We start from the raw sequence: 26088 nt of genomic DNA on the forward strand, positions 1-26088 counted from the left end.
ATAAGGTGGTATTCCTCTGGAGTCGAAGCCAGGGACTAACCTCTCATCTCGAGTTGATTTTTGGTCCACGGAGCTCTTTCGTGTGGCTACAGTGACCTCAGGATCCCTCTAGCCTGGAAACAGTGTTCTTGGGGTTTCTCTGGAGTGCCATCAAGGAAATCAAGGCTCCTTTCATGTGTGATGTGCAACACGGAATTGCTCTGCACGCAGTGCAGGGGAATCAGGCCTCATCTCGCGGCGAGGGGGAAGTCTCATGGTTTTTCTCGAGTTGCCGCGGGAATCTGGGGTATATTCTCGAGTTACGACGGGGATGGCCCTAACACACACGTGTTTGTTCATCCACGTCAGGACTCCTGCCTAGTTGCGAGGGACAACTCGGGATTCTCCTCGAGGCTTGGCAGGGCAATTGGGACGCCTCTCCAGCTGAGGCGGGAGACCAAGGGTCCCTTTCTACGTGCCACAGGAATCCTAGGACTCCTATCAAGTTTCACGAAGAGTCAGGCATCGTCTCCTTTGGAGGCACTGATCTCCGCGTACCTCTGGAGTGTTCAAATGATGTGAGGCCTCCGGTCGCCATGAGGTGGGGAACTAGGTCTTTCTCTGTGCAATTCACAGGGGATTCAGACATCCTTTCATCTTGGGAGATGCAAGACGAGCCTGCATTCAAGTCACTGCAGGGATATCCGGCTTTATTTCGAGTCAGGGCATCGCTGTGTCCATTCCACTTGAGGCCGCAAAATCACGGTCCCTCTCACATACTTGGAGCTGAGAGAAGCCTCCTCTTGAGGTGCTTGTGGTAAGGTGGTATTCCTCGGGATTCGAAGCCAGGGACTAACCTCTCATCTCGAGTTGATTTTTGGTCCATGGAGCTCTTTCGTGTTGCTACAGTGACCTCAGGATCCCTCTAGCCTTGAAACAGTGTTCTTGGGGTTTCTCTGAAGTGCCATCAAGGAAATCAAGGCTCCTTTCATGTGTGATGTGCAACACGGAATTGCTCTGCATGCAGTGCAGGGGAATCGGGCCTCATCTCGCGGCGAGGGGGAAGTCTCATGGTTTTTCTCGAGTTGCGGCGGGAACCTGGGGTATATTCTCGAGTTACGACGGGGATGGCCCTTCGACCCACGTGTTTGTTCAGCGACGGCAGGACTCCTGCCTAGTTGCGAGGGACAACTCGCGATTCTCCTCGAGCCTTGGCAGGGCAATTGGGACGCCTCTCCAGCTGAGGCGGGAGACCAAGGGTCCCTTTCCACGTGCCACAGGAATCCTGGGACTCCTATCAAGTTTCACGAGGAGTCAGGCATCGTCTCCTTTGGAGGCACTGATCTCCGCGTACCTCTGGAGTTTTCAAAGTATGTGAGGCCTCCGGTCGCCATGAGGTGGGGAACTAGATCCTTCTCTGTGGTCTACACAGGGGATTCAAACATCCTTTCGTCTTGTGAGAGGCAAGACGAGCCTGCATTTAAGTCAATGCAGGGTTATCCGGCCTTATTTCGAGTCAGGGCATTGCGGTGTCCATTCCACTTGAGGCCGCAATCTTAGGATCCCTCTCACATACCTAAAGCTGCGAGAAGCCTCCTCTTGAGGTGCTTGCGGTTAGGTGGTATTCCTCTGGAGTCGAAGCCAGGGACTAACCTCTCATCTCGAGTTGATTTTTGGTCCACGGAGCTCTTTCGTGTTGCTACAGTGACCTCAGGATCCCTCTAGCCTTGAAACAGTGTTCTTGGGGTTTCCCTGGAGTGCCATCAAGGAAATCAAGTCTCCTTTCATGTGTGATGTGCAACACGGAATTGCTCTGCACGCAGTGCAGGGGAATCGGGCCTCATCTCGCGGCGAGGGGGAAGTGTCATGGTTTTTCTCGAGTTGCGGCGGGAACCTGGGGTATATTCTCGAGTTACGACGGAGATGGCCCTTCCACACACGTGTTTCTTCAGCGACTTCAGGACTCCTGCCTAGTTGCGAGGGACAACTCGGGATTCTCCTCGAGGCTTGGCAGGGCAATTGGGAAACCTCTCCAGCTGAGGCGGGAGACCAAGGGTCCCTTACCACGTGCCACTGGAATCCTGGGACTCCTATCAAGTTTCATGAGGAGTCAGGCATCGTCTCCTTTGGAGGCACTGATCTCCACGTACCTCTGGAGTGTTCAAAGAATGTGAGGCCTCCGGTCGCGATGAGGTGGGGAACTAGGTCTTTCTCTGTGGTCTCCACAGGGGATTCAGACATCCTTTTGTCTTGGGAGATGCAAGACGAGCCTGCATTCAAGTCACTGCAGGGATATCCGGCCTTATTTCGAGTCAGGGCATCGCGGTGTCTATTCCACTTGAGGCTGCAAACTCAGGGTCCCTCTCACATAGCTAGAGCTGAGAGAAGACTCCTCTTGAGGTGCTTGTGGTAAGGTGGTATTCCTCTGGAGTCGAAGCCAGGGACTAACCTCTCATCTCGAGTTGATTCTTGGTCCATGGAGCTCTTTCATGTTGCTACAGTGACGTCAGGATCCCTCTAGCCTTGAAACAGTGTTCTTGGGGTTTCTCTGGAGTGCCATCAAGGAAATCAAGGCTCCTTTCATGTGTGATGTGCAACACGGAATTGCTCTGCACGCAGTGCAGGGGAATGGGGCCTCATCTCGCGGCGAGGGGGAAGTCTCATGGCTTTCTCGAGTTGCGGCGGGAACCTGGGGTATATTCTCGAGTTACGACGGGAATGGCCCTTCCACACACGTGTTTGTTCAGCGACGTCAGGACTCCTGCCTAGTTGCGAGGGACAACTCGGGATTCTCCTCGAGGCTTGGCAGGGCAATTGGGACGCCTCTCCAGCTGAGGCGGGAGACCAAGGGTCCCTTTCCACGTGCCACAGGAATCCTGGGACTCCTATCAAGTTTCACGAGGACTCAGGCATCGTCCCCTTTGGAGGCACTGATCTCCGCGTACCTCTGGAGTTTTCAAAGGATGTGAGGCCTCCGAACGCGATGAGGTGGGGAACTAGGTCTTTCTCTGTGGTCTCCACAGGGGATTCAGACATCCTTTCATCTTTGGAGATGCAAGACGAGCCTGCATTCAAGTCACTGCAGGGATATCCGGCCTTATTTCGAGTCAGGGCATCACGGTGTCCATTCCACTTGAGGCCGCAAACTCAGGGTCCCTCTCACATACCTAGAGCTGAGAGAAGCCTCCTCTTCAGGTGTTTGTGGTAAGGTGGTATTCCTCTGGAGTCGAAGCCAGGGACTAACCTCTCATCTCGAGTTGATTTTTGGTCCATGGAGCTCTTTTGTGTTGCTACAGTGACCTCAGGATCCCTCTAGCCTTGAAACAGTGTTCTTGGGGTTTCTCTGGAGTGCCATCAAGGAAATCAAGGCTTCTTTCATGTGTGATATGCAACACGGAATTGCTCTGCACGCAGTGCAGGGGAATCGGGCCTCATATCGCCGCGAGGGGGAAGTCTCATGGTTTTGCTCGAGTTGCGGCGGGAACCTGGGGTATATTCTCGAGTTACGACGGGGATGGACCTTCCACCCACGTGTTTCTTCAGCGACATCAGGACTCCTGCCTAGTTGCGAGGGACAACTCGGGATTCTCCTCGAGGCTTGGCAGGGCAATTGGGACGCCTCTCCAGCTGAGGCGGGAGACCAAGGGTCCCTTTCCACGTGCCACAGGAATCCTGGGACTCCTATCAAGTTTCACGAGGAGTCAGGCATCGTCTCCTTTGGAGGCACTGATCTCAGTGTACCTCTGGAGTTTTCAAAGTATGTGAGGCCTCCGGTCGCGATGAGGTGGGGAACTAGGTCTTTCTCTGTGGTCTCCACAGGGGATTCAGACATCCTTTCGTCTTGGGAGATGCAAGACGAGCCTGCATTCAAGTCACTGCAGGGATATCCGGCCGTATTTCGAGTCAGGGCATCGCGGTGTCCATTACACTTGAGGCCGCAAACTCAGGGTCCCTCTCACATACCTAGAGCTGAGAGAAGCCTCCTCTTAAGGTGCTTGTGGTAAGGTGGTTTCCTCTGGAGTCGAAGCCAGGGACTAACCTCTCATCTCGAGTTGATTTTTGGTCCACGGAGCTCTTTCATGTTGCTACAGTGACCTCAGGATCCCTCTAGCCTTGAAACAGTATTCTTGGGTTTTCTCTGGAGTGCCGTCAAGGAAATCAAGGCTCCTTTCATGTGTGATGTGCAGCACGGAATTGCTCTGCACGCAGTGCAGGGGAATCGGGCCTCATCTAGCGGCGAGGGGGAAGTCTCATGGTTTTTCTCGAGTTGCGGCGGGAACCTGGGGTATATTCTCGAGTTACGACGGGGATGGCCCTTCCACCCAAGTGTTTATTCAGCGACGTCAGGACTCCTGCCTAGTTGCGAGGGACAACTCGGGATTCTCCTCGAGGCTTGGCAGGGCAATTGGAACGCCTCTCCAGCTGAGGCGGGAGACCAAGGGTCCCGTTCCGCGTGCCACAGGAATCCTGGGACTCCTATCAAGTTTCACGAGGAGTCAGGCATCGTCTCCTTTGGAGGCACTGATCTCCGCGAACCTCTAGAGTTTTCAAAGGATGTCAGGCCTCCAATCGCGATGAGGTGGGGAACTAGGTCTTTCTCTGTGGTCTCCACAGGGGATTCAGACATCCTTTCGTCTTGGGAGATGCAAGACGAGCCTACATTCAAGTCACTGCAGGGATATCCGGCCTTATTTCGAGTCAGGGCATCGCGGTGTCCATTCCACTTGAGGCTGCAAACTCAGGGTCCCTCTCACATACCTAGAGCTGAAAGAAGCCTCCTCTTGAGGTGCTTGTGGTAAGGTGGTATTCCTCTGGAGTCGAAGCCAGGGACTAACCTCTCATCTCGAGTTGATTTTTGGTCCACGGAGCTCTTTTGTGTTGCTACAGTGACCTCAGGATCCCTCTAGCCTTGAAACAATGTTCTTGGGGTTTCTCTGGAGTGCCATCAAGGAAATCAAGGCTCCTTTCATGTGTGATGTGCAACACGGAATTGCTCTGCACGCAGTGCAGGGGAATCGGGCCTCATCTCGCGGCGAGGGGGAAGTCTCATGGTTTCTCTCGAGTTGCGGCGGGAACCTGGGGTATATTCTCGAGTTACGACTGGGATGGCCCTTCCACCCACGTGTTTGTTCAGCGACGTCAGGACTCCTGCCTAGTTGCGAGGGACAACTCGGGATTCTCCTCGAGGCTTGGCAGGGCAATTGGGACGCCTCTCCAGCTGAGGCAGGAGACCAAGGGTCCCTTTCCACGTGCCACAGGAATCTTGGGACTCCTATCAAGTTTCACGAGGAGTCAGGCATCGTCTCCTTTGGAGGCACTGATCTCCGCGTACCTCTGGAGTTTTCATAGGATGTGAGGCCTCCGGTCGCGATGAGGTGGGGAACTAGGTCTTTCTCTGTGGTCTCCACAGGGGATTCAGACATCCTTTCGTCTTGGGAGATGCAAGACGAGCCTGTATTCAAGTCACTGCAGGGATATCCGGCCTTATTTCGCGTCAGGGCATCGCGGTGTCCATTCCAGTTGAGGCCGCAAACTCAGGGTCCCTCTCACATACCTAGAGCTGATAGAAGCCTCCTCTTGAGGTGCTTGTGGTAAGGTGGTATTCCTCTGGAGTCGAAGCCAGGGACTAACCTCTCATCTCGAGTTGATTTTTGGTCCACGGAGCTCTTTCGTGTTGCTACAGTGACCTCAGGATCCCTCTAGCCTTGAAACAGTGTTCTTGGGGTTTCTCTGGAGTGCCATCAAGGAAATCAAGGCTCCTTTAATGTGTGATGTGCAACACGGAATTGCTCTGCACGCAGTGCAGGGGAATCGGGCCTCATCTCGCGGCGAGGGGGAAGTCTCATGGTTTTTCTCGAGTTGCGGCGGGAACCTGGGGTATATTCTCGAGTTACGACGGGGATGGCCCTTCCACCCACGTGTTTGTTCAGCGACGTCAGGACTCCTGCCTAGTTGCGAGGGATAACTCGGGATTCTCCTCGAGGCTTGGCAGGGCAATTGGGACGCCTCTCCAGCTGAGGCGGGAGACCAAGGGTCCCTTTCCACGTGCCACAGGAATCCTGGGACTCCTATCAAGTTTCACGAGGAGTTAGGCATCGTCTCCTTTGGAGGCACTCATCTCCGCGTACCTCTGGAGTTTTCAAAGGATGTGAGGCCTCCGGTCGCGATGAGTTGGGGAACTAGGTCTTTCTCTGTGGTCTCCACAGGGGATTCAGACATCCTTTCGTCTTGGGAGATGCAAGACGAGCCTGCATTCAAGTCACTGCAGGGATATCCGGCCTTATTTCGAGTCAGGGCATCGCGGTGTCCATTCCAGTTGAGGCCGCAAACTCAGGGTCCCTCTCACATACCTAGAGCTGATAGAAGCCTCCTCTTGAGGTGCTTGTGGTAAGGTGGAATTCCTCTGGAGTCGAAGCCAGGGACTAACCTCTCATCTCGAGTTGATTTTTGGTCCACGGAGCTCTTTCGTGTTGCTACAGTGACCTCAGGATCCCTCTAGCCTTGAAACAGTGTTCTTGGGGTTTCTCTGGAGTGCCATCAAGGAAATCAAGGCTCCTTTCATGTGTGATGTGCAACACGGAATTGCTCTGCACGCAGTGCAGGGGAATCGTGCCTCATCTCGCGGCGAGGGGGAAGTCTCATGGTTTTTCTCGAGTTGCGGCGGGAACCTGGGGTATATTCTCGAGTTCCGACGGGGATAGCCCTTCCACCCACGTGTTTGTTCAGCGACGTCAGGACTCCTGCCTAGTTGCGAGGGACAACTCGGGATTCTCCTCGAGGCTTGGCAGGGCAATTGGGACGCCTCTCCAGCTGAGGCGGGAGACCAAGGGTCCCTTTCCACGTGCCACAGGAATCCTGGGACTCCTATCAAGTTTCACGAGGAGTCAGGCATCGTCTACTTTGGAGTCACTGATCTCCGCGTACCTCTGGAGTTTTCAAAGGATGTGAGGCCTCCGGTCGCGATGAGGTGGGGAACTAGGTCTTTCTCTGTGGTCTCCACAGGGGATTCGGACATCCTTTCATCTTGGGAGATGCAAGACGAGCCTGCATTCAAGTCACTGCAGGAATATCCGGCCTTATTTCGAGTCAGGGCATCGCGGTGTCCATTCCACTTGAGGCCGCAAACTCAGGGTCCCTGTCACATACCTAGAGCTGAGAGAAGCCTCCTCTTGAGGTGCTTGTGGTAAGGTTGTATTCCTCTGGAGTCGAAGCCAGGGACTAACATCTCATCTCGAGTTGATTTTTGGTCCACGGAGCTCTTTCTTGTTGCTACAGTGACCTCAGCATCCCTCTAGCCTTGAAACAGTGTTCTTGGGATTTCTCTGGAGTGTCCTCAAGGAAATCAAGGCTCCTTTCATGTGTGATGTGCAACACGGAATTGCTCTGCACACAGTGCAGGGGAATCGGGCCTCATCTCGCGGCGAGGGGGAAGTCTCATGGTTTTTCTCGAGTTGCGACGGGAACCTGGGGTATATTCTCGAGTTACGACGGGGATGGCCCTTCCACACACGTGTTTCTTCAGCGACTTCAGGACTCCTGCCTAGTTGCGAGGGACAACTCGGGATTCTCCTCGAGGCTTGGCAGGGCAATTGGGACGCCTCTCCAGCTGAGGCGGGAGACCAAGGGTCCCTTTCCACGTGCCACAGGAATCCTTTGACTCCTATCAAGTTTCACGAGGAGTCAGGCATCGTCTCCTTTGGAGGCACTGATCTCCGCGTACCTCTGGAGTTTTCAAAGGATGTGAGGCCTCCGGTTTCGATGAGGTGGGGAACTAGGTCTTTCTCTGTGGTCTCCACAGGGGATTCAGACATCCTTTCGTCTTGGGAGATGCAAGACGAGCCTGCATTCAAGTCACTGTAGGGATATCCGGCCTTTTTTCGAGCCAGGGCATCGCGGTGTCCATTCCACTTGAGACCGTAAACTCAGGGTCCCTCTCACATAGCTAGAGCTGAGAGAAGACTCCTCTTGAGGTGCTTGTGGTAAGGTGGTATTCCTCTGGAGTCGAAGCCAGGGACTAACCTCTCATCTCGAGTTGATTTTTGGTCCACGGAGCTCTTTCGTGTTGCTACCGTGACCTCAGGATCCCTCTAGCCTTGAAACAGTGTTCTTGGGGTTTCTCTGGAGTGCCATCAAGGAAATTAAGGCTCCTTTCATGTGTGATGTGCAACACGGAATTGCTCTGCACGCAGTGCAGGGGAATCGGGCCTCATCTCGCGGTGAGGGGGAAGTCTCATGGTTTTTCTCGAGTGGCGGCGGGAACCTGGGGTATATTCTCAAGTTACGATGGGAATGGCCCTTCCACACACGTGTTTGTTCAGCGACGTCAGGACTCCTGCCTAGTTGCGAGGGACAACTCGGGATTCTCCTCGAGGCTTGGCAGGGCAATTGGGACGCCTCTCCAGCTGAGGCGGAAGACCAAGGGTCCCTTTCAACGTGCCACAGGAATCCTGGGACTCCTATAAAGTTTCACGAGGAGTCAGGCATCGTCTCCTTTGGAGGCACTGATCTCCGCGTACCTCTGGAGTTTTCAAAGGATGTGAGGCCTCCGGTCGCGATGAGCTGGGGAACTAGGTCTTTCTCTGTGGTCTCCACAGGGGATTCAGACATCCTTTCGTCTTGGGAGATGCAAGACGAGCCTGCATTCAAGTCACTGCAGGGATATCCGGCCTTATTTCGAGTCAGGGCATCGCGGTGTCCATTCCACTTGAGGCCGCAAACTCAGGGTCCCTCTCACATACCTAGAGCTGAGAGAAGCCTCCTCTTGAGGTGCTTGTGGTAAGGTGGTATTCCTCTGGAGTCGAAGCCAGGGACTAACCTCTCATCTCGAGTTGATTTTTGGTCCACGGAGCTCTTTCGTGTTGCTACAGTGACCTCAGTTTCCCTCTAGCCTTGAAACAGTGTTCATGGGGTTTCTCTGGAGTGCCATCAAGGAAATCAAGGCTCCTTTCATGTGTGATGTGCAACACGGAATTGCTCTGCACGCAGTGCAGGGGAATCGGGCCTCATCTCGCGGCGAGGGGGAAGTCTCATGGTTTTTCTCGAGTTGCGGCGGGAACCTGGGGTATATTCTCGAGTTACGACGGGGATGGCCCTTCCACCCAAGTGTTTATTCAGCGACGTCAGGACTCCTGCCTAGTTGCGAGGGACAACTCGGGATTCTCCTCGAGGCTTGGCAGGGCAATTGGAACGCCTCTCCAGCTGAGGCGGGAGACCAAGGGTCCCGTTCCGCGTGCCACAGGAATCCTGGGACTCCTATCAAGTTTCACGAGGAGTCAGGCATCGTCTCCTTTGGAGGCACTGATCTCCGCGTACCTCTAGAGTTTTCAAAGGATGTCAGGCCTCCAATCGCAATGAGGTGGGGAACTAGGTCTTTCTCTGTGGTCTCCACAGGGGATTCAGACATCCTTTCGTCTTGGGAGATGCAAGACGAGCCTACATTCAAGTCACTGCAGGGATATCCGGCCTTATTTCGAGTCAGGGCATCGCGGTGTCCATTCCACTTGAGGCTGCAAACTCAGGGTCCCTCTCACATACCTAGAGCTGAAAGAAACCTCCTCTTGAGGTGCTTGTGGTAAGGTGGTATTCCTCTGGAGTCGAAGCCAGGGACTAACCTCTCATCTCGAGTTGATTTTTGGTCCACGGAGCTCTTTCGTGTTGCTACAGTGACCTCAGGATCCCTCTAGCCTTGAAACAGTGTTCTTGGGGTTTCTCTGGAGTGCCATCAAGGAAATCAAGGCTCCTTTCATGTGTGATGTGCAACACGGAATTGCTCTGCACGCAGTGCAGGGGAATCGGGCCTCATCTCGCGGCGAGGGGGAAGTCTCATGGTTTCTCTCGAGTTGCGGCGGGAACCTGGGGCATATTCTCGAGTTCCGACGGGGATGGCCCTTCCACCCACGTGTTTGTTCAGTGACGTCAGGACTCCTGCCTAGTTGCGAGGGACAACTCGGGATTCTCCTCGAGGCTTGGCAGGGCAATTGGGACGCCTCTCCAGCTGAGGCGGGAGACCAAGGGTCCCTTTCCACGTGCCACAGGAATCCTGGGACTCCTATCAAGTTTCACGAGGAGTCAGGCATCGTCTCCTTTGGAGGCACTGATCTCCGCGTACCTCTGGAGTTTTCAAAGGATGTGAGGCCTCCGGTCGCGATGAGCTGGGGAACTAGGTCTTTCTCTGTGGTCTCCACAGGGGATTCAGACATCCTTTCGTCTTGGGAGATGCAAGACGAGCCTGTATTCAAGTCACTGCAGGGATATCCGGCCTTATTTCGAGTCAGGGCATCGCGGTGTCCATTCCACTTGAGGCCGCAAACTCAGGGTCCCGCTCACATACCTAGAGCTGATAGAAGCCTCCTCTTGAGGTGCTTGTGGTAAGGTGGTATACCTCTAGAGTCGAAGCCAGGGACTAACCTCTCATCTCGAGTTGATTTTTGGTCCACGGAGCTCTTTCGTGTTGCTACAGTGACCTCAGGATCCCTCTAGCCTTGAAACAGTGTTCTTGGGGTTTCTCTGGAGTGCCATCAAGGAAATCAAGGCTCCTTTAATGTGTGATGTGCAACACGGAATTGCTCTGCACGCAGTGCAGGGGAATCGGGCCTCATCTCGCGGCGAGGGGGAAGTCTCATGGTTTTACTCGAGTTGCGGCGGGAACCTGGGGTATATTCTCGAGTTACGACGGGGATGGCCCTTCCACCCACGTGTTTGTTCAGCGACGTCAGGACTCCTGCCTAGTTGCGAGGGATAACTCGGGATTCTCCTCGAGGCTTGGCAGGGCAATTGGGACGCCTCTCCAGCTGAGGCGGGAGACCAAGGGTCCCTTTCCACGTGCCACAGGAATCCTGGGACTCCTATCAAGTTTCACGAGGAGTCAGGCATCGTCTCCTTTGGAGGCACTGATCTCCGCGTACCTCTGGAGTTTTCAAAGGATGTGAGGCCTCCGGTCGCGATGAGCTGGGGAACTAGGTCTTTCTCTGTGGTCTCCACAGGGGATTCAGACATCCTTTCGTCTTGGGAGATGCAAGACGAGCCTGCATTCAAGTCACTGCAGGGATATCGGGCCTTATTTCGAGTCAGGGCATCGCGGTGTCCATTCCACTTGAGGCCGCAAACTCAGGGTCCCTCTCACATACCTAGAGCTGAGAGAAGCCTCCTCTTGAGGTGCTTGTGGTAAGGTGGTATTCCTTTGGAGTCGAAGCCAGGGACTAACCTCTCATCTCGAGTTGATTTTTGGTCCACGGAGCTCTTTCGTGTTGCTACAGTGACCTCAGGATCCCTCTAGCCTTGAAACAGTGTTCTTGGGGTTTCTCTGGAGTGCCATCAAGGAAATCAAGGCTCCTTTCATGTGTGATGTGCAGCACGGAATTGCTCTGCACGCAGTGCAGGGGAATCGTGCCTCATCTCGCGGCGAGGAGGAAGTCTCATGGTTTTTCTCGAGTTGCGGCGGGAACCTGGGGTATATTCTCGAGTTCTGACGGGGATAGCCCTTCCACCCACGTGTTTGTTCAGCGACGTCAGGACTCCTGCCTAGTTGCGAGGGACAACTCGGGATTCTCCTCGAGGCTTGGCAGGGCAATTGGGACGCCTCTCCAGCTGAGGCGGGAGACCAAGGGTCCCTTTCGACGTGCCACAGGAATCCTGGGACTCCTATCAAGTTTCACGAGGAGTCAGGCATCGTCTCCTTTGGAGTCACTGATCTCCGCGTACCTCTGGAGTTTTCAAAGGATGTGAGGCCTCCGGTCGCGATGAGGTGGGGAACTAGGTCTTTCTCTGTGGTCTCCACAGGGGATTCAGACATCCTTTCATCTTGGGAGATGCAAGACGAGCCTGCATTCAAGTCACTGCAGGAATATCCGGCCTTATTTCGAGTCAGGGCATCGCGGTGTCCATTCCACTTGAGGCCGCAAACTCAGGGTCCCTGTCACATACCTAGAGCTGAGAGAAGCCTCCTCTTGAGGTGCTTGTGGTAAGGTTGTATTCCTCTGGAGTCGAAGCCAGGGACTAACATCTCATCTCGAGTTGATTTTTGGTCCACGGAGCTCTTTCTTGTTGCTACAGTGACCTCAGCATCCCTCTAGCCTTGAAACAGTGTTCTTGGGATTTCTCTGGAGTGCCATCAAGGAAATCAAGGCTCCTTTCATGTGTGATGTGCAACACGGAATTGCTCTGCACACAGTGCAGGGGAATAGGGCCTCATCTCGCGGCGAGGGGGAAGTCTCATGGTTTTTCTCGAGTTGCGACGGGAACCTGGGGTATATTCTCGAGTTACGACGGGGATGGCCCTTCCACACACGTGTTTCTTCAGCGACTTCAGGACTCCTGCCTAGTTGCGAGGGACAACTCGGGATTCTCCTCGAGGCTTGGCAGGGCAATTGGGACGCCTCTCCAGCTGAGGCGGGAGACCAAGGGTCCCTTTCCACGTGCCACAGGAATCCTTTGACTCCTATCAAGTTTCACGAGGAGTCAGGCATCGTCTCCTTTGGAGGCACTGATCTCCGCGTACCTCTGGAGTTTTCAAAGGATGTGAGGCCTCTGGTTGCGATGAGGTGGGGAACTAGGTCTTTCTCTGTGGTCTCCACAGGGGATTCAGACATCCTTTCGCCTTGGGAGATGCAAGACGAGCCTGCATTCAAGTCACTGTAGGGATATCCGGCCTTATTTCGAGCCAGGGCATCGCGGTGTCCATTCCACTTGAGGCCGCAAACTCAGGGTCCCTCTCACATAGCTAGAGCTGAGAGAAGACTCCTCTTGAGGTGCTTGTGGTAAGGTGGTATTCCTCTGGATTCGAAGCCAGGGACTAACCTCTCATCTCGAGTTGATTCTTGGTCCATGGAGCTCTTTGGTGTTGCTACAGTGACGTCAGGATCCCTCTAGCCTTGAAACAGTGTTTTTGGGGTTTCTCTGGAGTGCCATCAAGGAAATCAAGGCTCCTTTCATGTGTGATGTGCAACACGGAATTGCTCTGCACGCAGTGCAGGGGAATGGGGCCTCATCTCGCGGCGAGGGGGAAGTCTCATGGCTTTCTCGAGTTGCGGCGGGAACCTGGGCTATATTCTCGAGTTACGACGGGATGGCCCTTCCACCCACGTGTTTGTTCAGCGACGTCAGGACTCCTGCCTAGTTGCGAGGGACAACTCGTGATTCTCCTCGAGGCTTGGCAGGGCAATTGGGACGCCTCTCCAGCTGAGGCGGGAGACCAAGGGTCCCTTTCCACGTGCCACAGGAATCCTGGGACTCCTATCAAGTTTCACGAGGACTCAGGCATCGTCTCCTTTGGAGGCACTGATCTCCGCGTACCTCTGGAGTTTTCAAAGAATGTGAGGCCTCCGGTCGCGATGAGCTGGGGAACTAGGTCTTTCTCTGTGTTCTCCACAGGGGATTCAGACATCCTTTCGTCTTGGGAGATGCAAGACGAGCCTGTATTCAAGTCACTGCAGGGTTATCCAGCCTTATTTCGAGTCAGGGCATCGCGGTGTCCATTCCACTTGAGGCCGCAAACTCAGGGTCCCTCTCACATACCTAGAGCTGAGAGAAGCCTCCTCTTGAGGTGCTTGTGGTAAGGTGGTATTCCTCTGGAGTCGAAGCCAGGGACTAACCTCTCATCTCGAGTTGATTTTTGGTCCACGGAGCTCTTTCGTGTTGCTACATGACCTCAGGATCCCTCTAGCCTTGAAACAGTGTTCTTGGGGATTCTCTGGAGTGCCATTAAGGAAATCAAGGCTCCTTTCATGTGTGATGTGCAACACAGAATTGCTCTGCACGCAGTGCAGGGGAATCGGGCCTAATCTCACGGTGAGGGGGAAGTCTCATGGTTTTTCTGCAGTTGCGGCGGGAACCTGGGGTATATTCTCGAGTTACCGCCGGAATGGCCCTTCCACACACGTGTTTGTTCAGCGACGTCAGGACTCCTGCCTAGTTGCGAGGGACAACTCGGGATTCTCCTCGAGGCTTGGCAGGGCAATTGGGATGCCTCTCCAGCTGAGGCGGGAGACCAAGGGTCGCTTTCCACGTGCCACAGGAATCCTGGGACTCCTATCAAGTTTCACGAGGAGTCAGGCATCGTCTCCTTTGGAGGCACTGATCTCCGCGTACCTCTGGAGTTTTCAAAGGATGTGAGGCCTCCGGTCGCGATGAGGTGGGGAACTAGGTCTTTCTCTGTGGTCTCCACAGGGGATTCAGACATCCTTTCGTCTTGGCAGATGCAAGACGAGCCTGCATTCAAGTCACTGCAGGGATATCCAGCCGTATTTCGCGTCAGGGCGTCGCGGTGTCCATTCCACTTGAGGCCGCAAACTCAGGGTCCCTCTCACATAGCTAGAGCTGAGAGAAGCCTCCTCTTGAGGTGCTTCTGGTAAGGTGGTATTCCTCTGGAGTCGAAGCCAGGGACTAACCTCTCATCTCGAGTTGATTTTTGGTCCACGGAGCTCTTTCATGTTGCTACAGTGACCTCAGGATCCCTCTAGCCTTGAAACAGTATTCTTGGGTTTTCTCTGGAGTGCCATCAAGGAAATCAAGGCTCCTTTCATGTGTGATGTGCAGCACGGAATTGCTCTGCACGCAGTGCAGGGGAATCGGGCCTCATCTCGCGGCGAGGTGGAAGTCTCATGGTTTTTCTCGAGTTGCGGCGGGAACCTGGGGTATATTCTCGAGTTACGACGGGGATGGCCCTTCCACACAAGTGTTTATTCAGCGACCTCAGGACTCCTGCCTAGTTGCGAGGGACAACTCGGGATTCTCCTCGAGGCTTGGCAGGGCAATTGGAACGCCTCTCCAGCTGAGGCGGGAGACCAAGGGTCCCGTTCCGCGTGCCACAGGAATCCTGGGACTCCTATCAAGTTTCACGAGGAGTCAGGCATCGTCTCCTTTGGAGGCACTGATCTCCGCGTACCTCTGGAGTTTTCAAAGGATGTCAGGCCTCCAATCGCGATGAGGTGGGGAACTAGGTCTTTCTCTGTGGTCTCCACAGGGGATTCAGACATCCTTTCGTCTTGGCAGATGCAAGACGAGCCTACATTCAAGTCACTGCAGGGATATCCGGCCTTATTTCGAGTCAGGGCATCGCGGTGTCCATTCCACTTGAGGCCGCAAACTCAGGGTCCCTCTCACATACCTAGAGCTGAGAGAAGCCTCCTCTTGAGGTGCTTGTGCTAAGGTCGTATTCCTCTGGAGTCGAAGCCAGGGACTAACCTCTCATCTCGAGTTGATTTTTGGTCCACGGAGCTCTTTCGTGTTGCTACATGACCTCAGGATCCCTCTAGCCTTGAAACAGTGTTCTTGGGGATTCTCTGGAGTGCCATTAAGGAAATCAAGGCTCCTTTCATGTGTGATGTGCAACACAGAATTGCTCTGCACGCAGTGCAGGGGAATCGGGCCTAATCTCACGGTGAGGGGGAAGTCTCATGGTTTTTCTGCAGTTGCGGCGGGAACCTGGGGTATATTCTCGAGTTACCGCCGGAATGGCCCTTCCACACACGTGTTTGTTCAGCGACGTCAGGACTCCTGCCTAGTTGCGAGGGACAACTCGGGATTCTCCTCGAGGCTTGGCAGGGCAATTGGGACGCCTCTCCAGCTGAGGCGGGAGACCAAGGGTCGCTTTCCACGTGCCACAGGAATCCTGGGACTCCTATCAAGTTTCACGAGGAGTCAGGCATCGTCTCCTTTGGAGGCACTGATCTCCGCGTACCTCTGGAGTTTTCAAAGGATGTGAGGCCTCCGGTCGCGATGAGGTGGGGAACTAGGTCTTTCTCTGTGGTCTCCACAGGGGATTCAGACATCCTTTCGTCTTGGGAGATGCAAGACGAGCCTGCATTCAAGTCACTGCAGGGATATCCAGCCGTATTTCGCGTCAGGGCGTCGCGGTGTCCATTCCACTTGAGGCCGCAAACTCAGGGTCCCTCTCACATAGCTAGAGCTGAGAGAAGCCTCCTCTTGAGGTGCTTCTGGTAAGGTGGTATTCCTCTGGAGTCGAAGCCAGGGACTAACCTCTCATCTCGAGTTGATTTTTGGTCCACGGAGCTCTTTCATGTTGCTACAGTGACCTCAGGATCCCTCTAGCCTTGAAACAGTATTCTTGGGTTTTCTCTGGAGTGCCATCAAGGAAATCAAGGCTCCTTTCATGTGTGATGTGCAGCACGGAATTGCTCTGCACGCAGTGCAGGGGAATCGGGCCTCATCTCGCGGCGAGGTGGAAGTCTCATGGTTTTTCTCGAGTTGCGGCGGGAACCTGGGGTATATTCTCGAGTTACGACGGGGATGGCCCTTCCACACAAGTGTTTATTCAGCGACCTCAGGACTCCTGCCTAGTTGCGAGGGACAACTCGGGATTCTCCTCGAGGCTTGGCAGGGCAATTGGAACGCCTCTCCAGCTGAGGCGGGAGACCAAGGGTCCCGTTCCGCGTGCCACAGGAATCCTGGGACTCCTATCAAGTTTCACGAGGAGTCAGGCATCGTCTCCTTTGGAGGCACTGATCTCCGCATACCTCTAGAGTTTTCAAAGGATGTCAGGCCTCCAATCGCGATGAGGTGGGGAACTAGGTCTTTCTCTGTGGTCTCCACAGGGGATTCAGACATCCTTTCGTCTTGGGAGATGCAAGACGAGCCTACATTCAAGTCACTGCAGGGATATCCGGCCTTATTTCGAGTCAGGGCATCGCGGTGTCCATTCCACTTGAGGCTGCAAACTCAGGGTCCCTCTCACATACCTAGAGCTGAAAGAAGCCTCCTCTTGAGGTGCTTGTGGTAAGGTGGTATTCCTCTGGAGTCGAAGCCAGGGACTAACCTCTCATCTCGAGTTGATTTTTGGTCCACGGAGCTCTTTCGTGTTGCTACAGTGACCTCAGGATCCCTCTAGCCTTGAAACAGTGTTCTTGGGGTTTCTCTGGAGTGCCATCAAGGAAATCAAGGCTCCTTTCATGTGTGATGTGCAACACGGAATTGCTCTGCACGCAGTGCAGGGGAATCGGGCCTCATCTCGCGGCGAGGGGGAAGTCTCATGGTTTCTCTCGAGTTGCGGCGGGAACCTGGGGCATATTCTCGAGTTCCGATGGGGATGGCCCTTCCACCCACGTGTTTGTTCAGTGACGTCAGGACTCCTGCCTAGTTGCGAGGGACAACTCGGGATTCTCCTCGAGGCTTGGCAGGGCAATTGGGACGCCTCTCCAGCTGAGGCGGGAGACCAAGGGTCCCTTTCCACGTGCCACAGGAATCCTGGGACTCCTATCAAGTTTCACGAGGAGTCAGGCATCGTCTCCTTTGGAGGCACTGATCTCCGCGTACCTCTGGAGTTTTCATAGGATGTGAGGCCTCCGGTCGCGATGAGGTGGGGAACTAGGTCTTTCTCTGTGGTCTCCACAGGGGATTCAGACATCCTTTCGTCTTGGGAGATGCAAGACGAGCCTGCATTCAAGTCACTGCAGGGATATCCAGCCGTATTTCACGTCAGGGCGTCGCGGTGTCCATTCCACTTGAGGCCGCAAACTCAGGGTCCCTCTCACATAGCTAGAGCTGAGAGAAGCCTCCTCTTGAGGTGCTTCTGGTAAGGTGGTATTCCTCTGGAGTCGAAGCCAGGGACTAACCTCTCATCTCGAGTTGATTTTTGGTCCACGGAGCTCTTTCATGTTGCTACAGTGACCTCAGGATCCCTCTAGCCTTGAAACAGTATTCTTGGGTTTTCTCTGGAGTGCCATCAAGGAAATCAAGGCTCCTTTCATGTGTGATGTGCAGCACGGAATTGCTCTGCACGCAGTGCAGGGGAATCCGGCCTCATCTCGCGGCGAGGTGGAAGTCTCATGGTTTTTCTCGAGTTGCGGCGGGAACCTGGGGTATATTCTCGAGTTACGACGGGGATGGCCCTTCCACACAAGTGTTTATTCAGCGACCTCAGGACTCCTGCCTAGTTGCGAGGGACAACTCGGGATTCTCCTCGAGGCTTGGCAGGGCAATTGGAACGCCTCTCCAGCTGAGGCGGGAGACCAAGGGTCCCGTTCCGCGTGCCACAGGAATCCTGGGACTCCTATCAAGTTTCACGAGGAGTCAGGCATCGTCTCCTTTGGAGGCACTGATCTCCGCATACCTCTAGAGTTTTCAAAGGATGTCAGGCCTCCAATCGCGATGAGGTGGGGAACTAGGTCTTTCTCTGTGGTCTCCACAGGAGATTCAGACATCCTTTCGTCTTGGGAGATGCAAGACGAGCCTACATTCAAGTCACTGCAGGGATATCCGGCCTTATTTCGAGTCAGGGCATCGCGGTGTCCATTCCACTTGAGGCTGCAAACTCAGGGTCCCTCTCACATACCTAGAGCTGAAAGAAGCCTCCTCTTGAGGTGCTTGTGGTAAGGTGGTATTCCTCTGGAGTCGAAGCCAGGGACTAACCTCTCATCTCGAGTTGATTTTTGGTCCACGGAGCTCTTTCGTGTTGCTACAGTGACCTCAGGATCCCTCTAGCCTTGAAACAGTGTTCTTGGGGTTTCTCTGGAGTGCCATCAAGGAAATCAAGGCTCCTTTCATGTGTGATGTGCAACACGGAATTGCTCTGCACGCAGTGCAGGGGAATCGGGCCTCATCTCGCGGCGAGGGGGAAGTCTCATGGTTTCTCTCGAGTTGCGGCGGGAACCTGGGGCATATTCTCGAGTTCCGATGGGGATGGCCCTTCCACCCACGTGTTTGTTCAGTGACGTCAGGACTCCTGTTTAGTTGCGAGGGACAACTCGGGATTCTCCTCGAGGCTTGGCAGGGCAATTGGGACGCCTCTCCAGCTGAGGCGGGAGACCAAGGGTCCCTTTCCACGTGCCACAGGAATCCTGGGACTCCTATCAAGTTTCACGAGGAGTCAGGCATCGTCTCCTTTGGAGGCACTGATCTCCGCGTACCTCTGGAGTTTTCATAGGATGTGAGGCCTCCGGTCGCGATGAGGTGGGGAACTAGGTCTTTCTCTGTGGTCTCCACAGGGGATTCAGACATCCTTTCGTCTTGGGAGATGCAAGACGAGCCTGCATTCAAGTCACTGCAGGGATATCCAGCCGTATTTCGCGTCAGGGCGTCGCGGTGTCCATTCCACTTGAGGCCGCAAACTCAGGGTCCCTCTCACATACCTAGAGCTGAGAGAAGCCTCCTCTTGAGGTGCTTCTGGTAAGGTGGTATTCCTCTGGAGTCGAAGCCAGGGACTAACCTCTCATCTCGAGTTGATTTTTGGTCCACGGAGCTCTTTCGTGTTGCTACATGACCTCAGGATCCCTCTAGCCTTGAAACAGTGTTCTTGGGGATTCTCTGGAGTGCCATTAAGGAAATCAAGGCTCCTTTCATGTGTGATGTGCAACACAGAATTGCTCTGCACGCAGTGCAGGGGAATCGGGCCTAATCTCACGGTGAGGGGGAAGTCTCATGGTTTTTCTGCAGTTGCGGCGGGAACCTGGGGTATATTCTCGAGTTACCGCCGGAATGGCCCTTCCACACACGTGTTTGTTCAGCGACGTCAGGACTCCTGCCTAGTTGCGAGGGACAACTCGGGATTCTCCTCGAGGCTTGGCAGGGCAATTGGGACGCCTCTCCAGCTGAGGCGGGAGACCAAGGGTCGCTTTCCACGTGCCACAGGAATCCTGGGACTCCTATCAAGTTTCACGAGGAGTCAGGCATCGTCTCCTTTGGAGGCACTGATCTCCGCGTACCTCTGGAGTTTTCAAAGGATGTGAGGCCTCCGGTCGCGATGAGGTGGGGAACTAGGTCTTTCTCTGTGGTCTCCACAGGGGATTCAGACATCCTTTCGTCTTGGGAGATGCAAGACGAGCCTGCATTCAAGTCACTGCAGGGATATCCAGCCGTATTTCGCGTCAGGGCGTCGCGGTGTCCATTCCACTTGAGGCCGCAAACTCAGGGTCCCTCTCACATAGCTAGAGCTGAGAGAAGCCTCCTCTTGAGGTGCTTCTGGTAAGGTGGTATTCCTCTGGAGTCGAAGCCAGGGACTAACCTCTCATCTCGAGTTGATTTTTGGTCCACGGAGCTCTTTCATGTTGCTACAGTGACCTCAGGATCCCTCTAGCCTTGAAACAGTATTCTTGGGTTTTCTCTGGAGTGCCATCAAGGAAATCAAGGCTCCTTTCATGTGTGATGTGCAGCACGGAATTGCTCTGCACGCAGTGCAGGGGAATCGGGCCTCATCTCGCGGCGAGGTGGAAGTCTCATGGTTTTTCTCGAGTTGCGGCGGGAACCTGGGGTATATTCTCGAGTTACGACGGGGATGGCCCTTCCACACAAGTGTTTATTCAGCGACCTCAGGACTCCTGCCTAGTTGCGAGGGACAACTCGGGATTCTCCTCGAGGCTTGGCAGGGCAATTGGAACGCCTCTCCAGCTGAGGCGGGAGACCAAGGGTCCCGTTCCGCGTGCCACAGGAATCCTGGGACTCCTATCAAGTTTCACGAGGAGTCAGGCATCGTCTCCTTTGGAGGCACTGATCTCCGCATACCTCTAGAGTTTTCAAAGGATGTCAGGCCTCCAATCGCGATGAGGTGGGGAACTAGGTCTTTCTCTGTGGTCTCCACAGGGGATTCAGACATCCTTTCGTCTTGGGAGATGCAAGACGAGCCTACATTCAAGTCACTGCAGGGATATCCGGCCTTATTTCGAGTCAGGGCATCGCGGTGTCCATTCCACTTGAGGCTGCAAACTCAGGGTCCCTCTCACATACCTAGAGCTGAAAGAAGCCTCCTCTTGAGGTGCTTGTGGTAAGGTGGTATTCCTCTGGAGTCGAAGCCAGGGACTAACCTCTCATCTCGAGTTGATTTTTGGTCCACGGAGCTCTTTCGTGTTGCTACAGTGACCTCAGGATCCCTCTAGCCTTGAAACAGTGTTCTTGGGGTTTCTCTGGAGTGCCATCAAGGAAATCAAGGCTCCTTTCATGTGTGATGTGCAACACGGAATTGCTCTGCACGCAGTGCAGGGGAATCGGGCCTCATCTCGCGGCGAGGGGGAAGTCTCATGGTTTCTCTCGAGTTGCGGCGGGAACCTGGGGCATATTCTCGAGTTCCGATGGGGATGGCCCTTCCACCCACGTGTTTGTTCAGTGACGTCAGGACTCCTGCCTAGTTGCGAGGGACAACTCGGGATTCTCCTCGAGGCTTGGCAGGGCAATTGGGACGCCTCTCCAGCTGAGGCGGGAGACCAAGGGTCCCTTTCCACGTGCCACAGGAATCCTGGGACTCCTATCAAGTTTCACGAGGAGTCAGGCATCGTCTCCTTTGGAGGCACTGATCTCCGCGTACCTCTGGAGTTTTCATAGGATGTGAGGCCTCCGGTCGCGATGAGGTGGGGAACTAGGTCTTTCTCTGTGGTCTCCACAGGGGATTCAGACATCCTTTCGTCTTGGGAGATGCAAGACGAGCCTGCATTCAAGTCACTGCAGGGATATCCAGCCGTATTTCACGTCAGGGCGTCGCGGTGTCCATTCCACTTGAGGCCGCAAACTCAGGGTCCCTCTCACATAGCTAGAGCTGAGAGAAGCCTCCTCTTGAGGTGCTTCTGGTAAGGTGGTATTCCTCTGGAGTCGAAGCCAGGGACTAACCTCTCATCTCGAGTTGATTTTTGGTCCACGGAGCTCTTTCATGTTGCTACAGTGACCTCAGGATCCCTCTAGCCTTGAAACAGTATTCTTGGGTTTTCTCTGGAGTGCCATCAAGGAAATCAAGGCTCCTTTCATGTGTGATGTGCAGCACGGAATTGCTCTGCACGCAGTGCAGGGGAATCCGGCCTCATCTCGCGGCGAGGTGGAAGTCTCATGGTTTTTCTCGAGTTGCGGCGGGAACCTGGGGTATATTCTCGAGTTACGACGGGGATGGCCCTTCCACACAAGTGTTTATTCAGCGACCTCAGGACTCCTGCCTAGTTGCGAGGGACAACTCGGGATTCTCCTCGAGGCTTGGCAGGGCAATTGGAACGCCTCTCCAGCTGAGGCGGGAGACCAAGGGTCCCGTTCCGCGTGCCACAGGAATCCTGGGACTCCTATCAAGTTTCACGAGGAGTCAGGCATCGTCTCCTTTGGAGGCACTGATCTCCGCATACCTCTAGAGTTTTCAAAGGATGTCAGGCCTCCAATCGCGATGAGGTGGGGAACTAGGTCTTTCTCTGTGGTCTCCACAGGAGATTCAGACATCCTTTCGTCTTGGGAGATGCAAGACGAGCCTACATTCAAGTCACTGCAGGGATATCCGGCCTTATTTCGAGTCAGGGCATCGCGGTGTCCATTCCACTTGAGGCTGCAAACTCAGGGTCCCTCTCACATACCTAGAGCTGAAAGAAGCCTCCTCTTGAGGTGCTTGTGGTAAGGTGGTATTCCTCTGGAGTCGAAGCCAGGGACTAACCTCTCATCTCGAGTTGATTTTTGGTCCACGGAGCTCTTTCGTGTTGCTACAGTGACCTCAGGATCCCTCTAGCCTTGAAACAGTGTTCTTGGGGTTTCTCTGGAGTGCCATCAAGGAAATCAAGGCTCCTTTCATGTGTGATGTGCAACACGGAATTGCTCTGCACGCAGTGCAGGGGAATCGGGCCTCATCTCGCGGCGAGGGGGAAGTCTCATGGTTTCTCTCGAGTTGCGGCGGGAACCTGGGGCATATTCTCGAGTTCCGATGGGGATGGCCCTTCCACCCACGTGTTTGTTCAGTGACGTCAGGACTCCTGTTTAGTTGCGAGGGACAACTCGGGATTCTCCTCGAGGCTTGGCAGGGCAATTGGGACGCCTCTCCAGCTGAGGCGGGAGACCAAGGGTCCCTTTCCACGTGCCACAGGAATCCTGGGACTCCTATCAAGTTTCACGAGGAGTCAGGCATCGTCTCCTTTGGAGGCACTGATCTCCGCGTACCTCTGGAGTTTTCATAGGATGTGAGGCCTCCGGTCGCGATGAGGTGGGGAACTAGGTCTTTCTCTGTGGTCTCCACAGGGGATTCAGACATCCTTTCGTCTTGGGAGATGCAAGACGAGCCTGCATTCAAGTCACTGCAGGGATATCCAGCCGTATTTCGCGTCAGGGCGTCGCGGTGTCCATTCCACTTGAGGCCGCAAACTCAGGGTCCCTCTCACATACCTAGAGCTGAGAGAAGCCTCCTCTTGAGGTGCTTCTGGTAAGGTGGTATTCCTCTGGAGTCGAAGCCAGGGACTAACCTCTCATCTCGAGTTGATTTTTGGTCCACGGAGCTCTTTCATGTTGCTACAGTGACCTCAGGATCCCTCTAGCCTTGAAACAGTATTCTTGGGTTTTCTCTGGAGTGCCATCAAGGAAATCAAGGCTCCTTTCATGTGTGATGTGCAGCACGGAATTGCTCTGCACGCAGTGCAGGGGAATCGGGCCTCATCTCGCGGCGAGGTGGAAGTCTCATGGTTTTTCTCGAGTTGCGGCGGGAACCTGGGGTATATTCTCGAGTTACGACGGGGATGGCCCTTCCACACAAGTGTTTATTCAGCGACCTCAGGACTCCTGCCTAGTTGCGAGGGACAACTCGGGATTCTCCTCGAGGCTTGGCAGGGCAATTGGAACGCCTCTCCAGCTGAGGCGGGAGACCAAGGGTCCCGTTCCGCGTGCCACAGGAATCCTGGGACTCCTATCAAGTTTCACGAGGAGTCAGGCATCGTCTCCTTTGGAGGCACTGATCTCCGCGTACCTCTAGAGTTTTCAAAGGATGTCAGGCCTCCAATCGCGATGAGGTGGGGAACTAGGTCTTTCTCTGTGGTCTCCACAGGGGATTCAGACATCCTTTCGTCTTGGGAGATGCAAGACGAGCCTACATTCAAGTCACTGCAGGGATATCCGGCCTTATTTCGAGTCAGGGCATCGCGGTGTCCATTCCACTTGAGGCTGCAAACTCAGGGTCCCTCTCACATACCTAGAGCTGAAAGAAGCCTCCTCTTGAGGTGCTTGTGGTAAGGTGGTATTCCTCTGGAGTCGAAGCCAGGGACTAACCTCTCATCTCGAGTTGATTTTTGGTCCACGGAGCTCTTTCGTGTTGCTACAGTGACCTCAGGATCCCTCTAGCCTTGAAACAGTGTTCTTGGGGTTTCTCTGGAGTGCCATCAAGGAAATCAAGGCTCCTTTCATGTGTGATGTGCAACACGGAATTGCTCTGCACGCAGTGCAGGGGAATCGGGCCTCATCTCGCGGCGAGGGGGAAGTCTCATGGTTTCTCTCGAGTTGCGGCGGGAACCTGGGGCATATTCTCGAGTTCCGATGGGGATGGCCCTTCCACCCACGTGTTTGTTCAGTGACGTCAGGACTCCTGCCTAGTTGCGAGGGACAACTCGGGATTCTCCTCGAGGCTTGGCAGGGCAATTGGGACGCCTCTCCAGCTGAGGCGGGAGACCAAGGGTCCCTTTCCACGTGCCACAGGAATCCTGGGACTCCTATCAAGTTTCACGAGGAGTCAGGCATCGTCTCCTTTGGAGGCACTGATCTCCGCGTACCTCTGGAGTTTTCATAGGATGTGAGGCCTCCGGTCGCGATGAGGTGGGGAACTAGGTCTTTCTCTGTGGTCTCCACAGGGGATTCAGACATCCTTTCGTCTTGGGAGATGCAAGACGAGCCTGCATTCAAGTCACTGCAGGGATATCCAGCCGTATTTCGCGTCAGGGCGTCGCGGTGTCCATTCCACTTGAGGCCGCAAACTCAGGGTCCCTCTCACATACCTAGAGCTGAGAGAAGCCTCCTCTTGAGGTGCTTCTGGTAAGGTGGTATTCCTCTGGAGTCGAAGCCAGGGACTAACCTCTCATCTCGAGTTGATTTTTGGTCCACGGAGCTCTTTCATGTTGCTACAGTGACCTCAGGATCCCTCTAGCCTTGAAACAGTATTCTTGGGTTTTCTCTGGAGTGCCATCAAGGAAATCAAGGCTCCTTTCATGTGTGATGTGCAGCACGGAATTGCTCTGCACGCAGTGCAGGGGAATCGGGCCTCATCTCGCGGCGAGGTGGAAGTCTCATGGTTTTTCTCGAGTTGCGGCGGGAACCTGGGGTATATTCTCGAGTTACGACGGGGATGGCCCTTCCACACAAGTGTTTATTCAGCGACCTCAGGACTCCTGCCTAGTTGCGAGGGACAACTCGGGATTCTCCTCGAGGCTTGGCAGGGCAATTGGAACGCCTCTCCAGCTGAGGCGGGAGACCAAGGGTCCCGTTCCGCGTGCCACAGGAATCCTGGGACTCCTGTCAAGTTTCACGAGGAGTCAGGCATCGTCTCCTTTGGAGGCACTGATCTCCGCGTACCTCTAGAGTTTTCAAAGGATGTCAGGCCTCCAATCGCGATGAGGTGGGGAACTAGGTCTTTCTCTGTGGTCTCCACAGGGGATTCAGACATCCTTTCGTCTTGGGAGATGCAAGACGAGCCTACATTCAAGTCACTGCAGGGATATCCGGCCTTATTTCGAGTCAGGGCATCGCGGTGTCCATTCCACTTGAGGCTGCAAACTCAGGGTCCCTCTCACATACCTAGAGCTGAAAGAAGCCTCCTCTTGAGGTGCTTGTGGTAAGGTGGTATTCCTCTGGAGTCGAAGCCAGGGACTAACCTCTCATCTCGAGTTGATTTTTGGTCCACGGAGCTCTTTCGTGTTGCTACAGTGACCTCAGGATCCCTCTAGCCTTGAAACAGTGTTCTTGGGGTTTCTCTGGAGTGCCATCAAGGAAATCAAGGCTCCTTTCATGTGTGATGTGCAACACGGAATTGCTCTGCACGCAGTGCAGGGGAATCGGGCCTCATCTCGCGGCGAGGGGGAAGTCTCATGGTTTCTCTCGAGTTGCGGCGGGAACCTGGGGCATATTCTCGAGTTCCGATGGGGATGGCCCTTCCACCCACGTGTTTGTTCAGTGACGTCAGGACTCCTGCCTAGTTGCGAGGGACAACTCGGGATTCTCCTCGAGGCTTGGCAGGGCAATTGGGACGCCTCTCCAGCTGAGGCGGGAGACCAAGGGTCCCTTTCCACGTGCCACAGGAATCCTGGGACTCCTATCAAGTTTCACGAGGAGTCAGGCATCGTCTCCTTTGGAGGCACTGATCTCCGCGTACCTCTGGAGTTTTCATAGGATGTGAGGCCTCCGGTCGCGATGAGGTGGGGAACTAGGTCTTTCTCTGTGGTCTCCACAGGGGATTCA

The sequence above is a fragment of the Cervus elaphus genome, chromosome 18 (genome assembly GCF_910594005.1).
Source record: "Cervus elaphus chromosome 18, mCerEla1.1, whole genome shotgun sequence".
In the NCBI taxonomy this organism is placed as follows: domain Eukaryota; kingdom Metazoa; phylum Chordata; class Mammalia; order Artiodactyla; family Cervidae; genus Cervus; species Cervus elaphus.